The following is a 6,000-nucleotide window of genomic DNA, read 5'->3' on the forward strand; positions in this document are numbered from 1 at the left end:
GGGCCCGTGGCACTGCATTATGCTGAATCGGGATCTCCTTCTCTGTTGACGTCGTTTTTCTGGTAGCACTCGTGGATACTGCAAGCGTTTAAACAGTGTGCACCGTCTCGCCTACATCCGCGGTGACGTACTCGACCTGTTGAAACTTATTGCTTCCGTCATTTTGGAGTTCGCAAGGCAATTATCTTACTGCTCTGGTTTCGGTTATAAAAGCAAGGCAAAACGCTCGTAGTTCGCGCCCTCAGTACACGTTGGACATCTTCCACACTTTGACACTGGATAACAGGATGAACGACGATTTACATTTAATTCAGGGGTCACTCTCGCCGCTTCCTCACAAGTCGAGCAGCAGGATCAGCGGGCGACAAGCCGCGTATGAAATGCTTGAGCATCAACAGCCCAAGTGCACTCGGTGCCGGTGCGGGCGATCCGGGTTTCTGTCAACCGGTAGCCCAGCACAGACCGTGACCGTTCCAGCTCTTCGTCATGACACGGTGTTGCAGAAGGCAGGGTACAATACCACTACACGGACCACCAAAGCGAACGCACTGTTATCGTAAATCTTGGCTTGTGATTGCGCCTAAATTTGTAGATAATCTTATTCTTTTTTTTTGGAGACGCAAACGACGGGAATAACGAAATCGTTTGCATATTACGCATACCTCGCAAAAGCATCAGTCACCTTGCGAGAAGCGCAAAACACGGTGCCCTCACCGTCCTGACTTCCCAGTCTTTTACCTGCTTTAGAGCACTTTGTTCCTGTTAGTAGGTATGTCTACTGAAACTGCAACGTGAAACTTGGGGCAGTTCAGAGGGAAAAGAGATAAATTCGGGCCTCTTCCCAATGTAAAGAAAAAGCACTATGTTCACTACGTAAAAAATTGGTCTCAGTTCATGCATCTGTGGGCAGATAGAAAATCTTGCCCTAATTTATTCACACCGCATGATGAGCGCAACAAACTCACATGAGTCACACGAGATTTAGAGGAAAATATCGGTGGTGACTTAAGTTTCCCTGAAATTCTGTATAACCAGTCGTTTGCGGGAACGAATCATCTACTCGAGCGGTGTGCGTCGCTGGGCGAACACGCCGCTGTGCAAATGCAGTCCAACGACACGAAGCATAGAAACGGCAGATTTAGGACAAATATCCGAACTCCCTTGTTTAATTAAAACTACGTAATTTTGTTGAAAACGCCCGCAGCATTTTACTCTCGGTATGCGTCGGGAATTTTCCACACTTTGAAACGGAACGAAGGAAGATTTACTTTTAAGAACGCTCGCTGCGTCCTTCCGGACTAGCTAGACCAGATGAGCTGACGACGACGGGGCTGAACTCGTCAAACGCAACCCCACAACAACCAGTATGAGCTCCGCGTTAGTGCGGGTTTCTACCTCCAAGCACCGCACCACACACCACGAACGTTTCGGCTCTTTCTCGCATCGCCGTGTTGCCCCAAACAGAACGAGATCGCCGAAGTCAACGCAGCGCTGTCGTGAACCTTGGCTTGTGGTTGCGCACTCGTGGACCCTGTGACTCACTTCGCTTTCAAAGCACACACGACGAATGGTACTTTTCGTCTTCCGGGAACATCACAGGGGCACTTTTCCGGTCACCTCTTCATAGTATGCTCGCAAACTGCGAAGCTCTATGCGAAGCTTCTCGCGTCCCGTCAAACCAAAACAATAGCGGCGCCAAGCGTAGTTGCCACATTTTCTCCGGTCAAATAAAAAGAACTAAAGCCAACCGGCTTTGCATCCACCGTACCTCGACGTTGCGCTTCGCCGTGACCGGATTGCTTGCAATTGAAGGTTGAAGCAAAAACGAAACCAACTGCAATGTCACGTGGTCACATCGAAGACACGCTTTTTATATCCGTTTTAACTGCTTGGAACGAATAATGAAACCAATGACTTCATGTGTGGTGTGTAAGAAACTATTATCAAGACCGCTAAACTTAATGCAAACATGGGCGACATGAGGAAAGCCGCATTGCCATCGACCAGAAAATGGCGGCGAGCACGGTAAGCGCGGGTTTCGTCAACGTCCCGCGACATGGCGTAATTGCTTTTGGTGCATACCTGTCTCCGAGACATGTTTCTTTCCGCGGCATGTGTCTCGACGGTCCTTTCTAAGTGTGTCCCCAAGCATTCCGGTGCTTCGATAGCCGGCAATGCCGCGGTCGTCGCCGGGGGCGATGCGTGTTATTGAGGTCGGCTACACGATTATGCGTGTAAAACCGAACTAAAACACGTTTTTACAACCTCGCATCAGTGGGGTGAAGCTCTCGGCTACTTCCGTCCCGCCGCGTTTACTTATGACGTTTGTCCGGTCCGGCGAACTGCTTCCGATTGCCGCGCTCCCAGCGGGTGTTGGCACTTGTTATTTTATTTTAAATAAATATGATTCATATATTTAATGAAGCGAAATAAAGGTGAAGTTGTTTTGAAGGTGTGAATGGCTTTGAAGCTTGTTATCGTAACTTTCTCTTTCACTCTATGAACTTGTCTGGGCACGCTTTCTCTCTCTCCGAACACGCGCCTCGCGCCTCGACATGCGCTGGCCGCTGGCGCCGGGAAGTCGGTGGACCGTTAGAACGCGCGAGGGATGCGAGCCTGGCGAGCCGGCGAGCTGTTTCGCTTCTGGGAGTGCGTCGCGGCGCCAGATTCGTCCCGCGCTCGTGCGCGCGCGGCTTTCTTTTCTTTTTTGTGGGAACTCGTTGTTTTTGTAATATGGTCAAGCATGGATTTTCGTCATCACCACACTACCTGATGTGCCAAGTGGGGAAACAATGACTGCGGAAAGTCGGGACATAATGGTTTCGACCTCAATGGACGTGCGGTACGCTCTTTTGGTCTTCTCTTGCTTAACTCCCTGATTAGATGTTTGCAACAAAACCTAATTTTCGAAGTGGTAGTGAGTATTAATTGTTTGATTTTGGCAATAGCTACGATGGTTTCCAATCACAAAACCAAATCCCATCATTGTTCAGGATTGCTCTTCACTCGCCGCGAGAAATATGTCATTGTCAAATTACTGGAGACTTCTGTGTCATATCAAGATCGAGCATATATGCTCACTTTAAAAGATGGGAAACTTTTTGCTGTGAGCTGTTTATTTGGCATTGTTTTCAGCGATTCACGCGTCTGTTCGCGAGGAGTGAAAATGAGCCTAAATCTTTTTCGGTTAACTGAGTATGAGCGATGGAGCGATCCGCTCTGGTTTCCCGTTTCGTTTAGCAGTGACGCACTCCTAAATTTAAGCGAGAATACTAAAAACGAATGCAGGTTCTCGATGAAGACTCAATACCATAGAGCTGAGCTGTTTTTCTTGACCTCATTGCTTAGTTTCCTTCAGTTGCAAGGCACCGTCGTCGGTCTTTACTTATATGCTTCCTTACATAATCAAATTCGAAATGATTGTCAATTTTGCGTGGAGACATTGAAGTCAAGGAGAAGAAAAATAGAGGAGACACGAGTTTTCAGTGTCGCAGTGTTGAACTCCTAGTACCGTTTTTTGAAAGGAGGCGCAGAAAAAGCTCGCTGTTTTCATGACCATATCAGGCACGTAATGGCCAATCAAGCAATTCAACTTTTTTTTCTAGGCTCCACGCCTGTGGCTGGACGGCGTAAGGCTTGTGAGTATACGCCAAGAAGCTCGAAAAGGATCACGAACCTAGAGATTTTATGTAAGTTTAGCGAAGTGTTTTTGCAAGGACGCATATCATCACCTTCGTCGACCGTAACCTTAACGTTTCATCCTGTTTTGTTGTTCATTTCTTTGATTCTTGTCTGCAAAATAGTGAGAAATTTCGTCTGTATCTTCTACTGTCTGTGGAATAAAAATGAACGCAAAAGGACAAGCATTGCACATTTTTTGTGTATGTGTCACTTTCGTTGCTTTGCTAGGTTTCTGCTGCTTTGCTGCTGGTCTCGCTTTTCAGTGCTGGCTTGTGTGCGTTTCAACGCACATTAACCAGCACTGAAATGCGAAAACCAGCCGCAAAGCAACAGAAGCCTAGCAAAGCAACGCGCAAACCGGAAAAAAAAAAAAAAAGCTACAATATATATATTTTTAACTCTAGGTGGCGCAAGCTACCGCCCATCCATCCAAACACAATGGCGCTGCCGTGCAGTTTCGGTTTTGGTTTCGCTGTGCCGCCATGTTGAATTTAGTACAGCCACCAGATACCAGGGGATTCAAATGGCGCTGCGGCTTCCCAGGGTTTTCCAATTTGCGTTCCATGGGCGGTATAGAAAGTTGCACTCCTCTGCTCGCATGATTTCTGAACGTATTATCCGTTACTCATCGTGTAAACTTATGGTAAGTTGTGTAAATAGCGTCTTTTTCACCCCAAATATTCACCAAATACACGGGACTTGCTAACAGTGTAAAGCTTTGTGCTTGCACCGCTGGATAGCACCAGTATATTTTTTTCTTTTTTGACATGTCTTCCACTAGATGGCAGCACAGTACAATAATGGAAATTCGCCTTCTCTTGAGCCCAGTATATATCTAGCGATGGGTGTAAAGTATATATCCCACCGCTCACGAAAAGGTCGAAAGGTGGGTGTTAAACAAAATCACCCACGTGGATTCCCAGAGTACAAAAATAATCGACTAAACTGCTGGAAGCTCTTCAATTTCGTAGAATATACCCGGGTTACGCGGAGCGAAACCAGTTCGAATCTTTTACGTGGGATTGTGCAAATAGTAAAAAGGCGTTAATGAATGCTTATTCATGTGTAATATAAATATGCGCTATGATGCGAATGATCGATTAGAGCTGCTCGCTTCTTTAGAACTTGAGAACGGATTTTCAGTACAAAGAGTCTGAAATGTAGTATTATTTAGTTCATGTTTCACATGAGTGGAATATGGTATATATGAATAACTGTAAAAGTTCTTACAGCGTCTATAAAATCAAGACAGCAAGTTCTTACAGAAAAAAAATTAATTGGTGAAAAGTTAACAACCAACATTTATTCGTAGAGCATGTTTATGAACAAAAAAAATAATGTACATCACTTTATAGGTTGCCCAATCTTAAATAATTGTTAACCATTCGTGTTCACGTTCCTTTTGCCTTGGATCTGAATACCAGGGCAATAAATTTGGCACCATATAGTGGTTTGCCTTTTTACAGTTCATTGCTTATTTTCGCACTGTGCTACAAAACATGCATCTGCTATAGCGAAAAATAAAGGTGGCATAATTATTTGGAGTGTACAATAATCGCCCTGAGGTTAGTTACTATGGCCTTAAAACGTAGCATAAATAACATGAAAAACAGCCTTTGTATGAAAAACAGCCCCACTCCACATGGTCTAAACTTTAAGGAAAGTGGAGTGCTGGTAACAGGAAATGGCCGCCAGTTTTTTAGAGAGGTCCTTCATATTGAGATTGAAAAGGGTCGGGGAGAATATCGAACCTTGGGCAGTGCATCTCCACAGAGGATATGGGTCTGAGAGTTTTCCATCTGGACCACAAATACGGATGGTGCGATCTGTAAGAAAGTTTTTTTATAGGTGTAAAGGCGGACTCCCGATTGGGTTCCCGCCAGGTTTGTGAGTATGGTAGCGTGATCCACGTTGTCAAAGGCCTTCTGGATGTCAATTTCAACTATGGTGCGTAGCTGGGCCGTCCATGGAAAGGCGTAGACGTCTTGTATCCTGCGAGCCATGTCCTGGATGTTCAAGTAAGAACGGACGCCCACCTTCGTGAGAGCAAGGTGGTTGTGGTGTTCAAGGTGCCAGTTGAGGCGATATAGGGCCATCTTTTTTATAAGCTTGCCAAGGCAACAAGTTCTAGATAAAGGACGTAGATTCGTGACTATCGTGGGTGGCTTGCCGGGTTTGGAAATGACGACGACATTGGCTTCCTTCCATTCGGGGGAAATTGTTTCTTTCTCCAAATCGCGTTGAAATGTTCGAGGACTTCGGTGATCTTGTTCTCGGGGAAGGTTGCGGAGTATTGCGCAGGTAATTTCGTCGGGGCCC

Source organism: Ixodes scapularis, unplaced genomic scaffold, assembly GCF_016920785.2.
Source record: "Ixodes scapularis isolate PalLabHiFi unplaced genomic scaffold, ASM1692078v2 PGA_scaffold8__174_contigs__length_109621045, whole genome shotgun sequence".
Lineage (NCBI taxonomy): Eukaryota > Metazoa > Arthropoda > Arachnida > Ixodida > Ixodidae > Ixodes > Ixodes scapularis.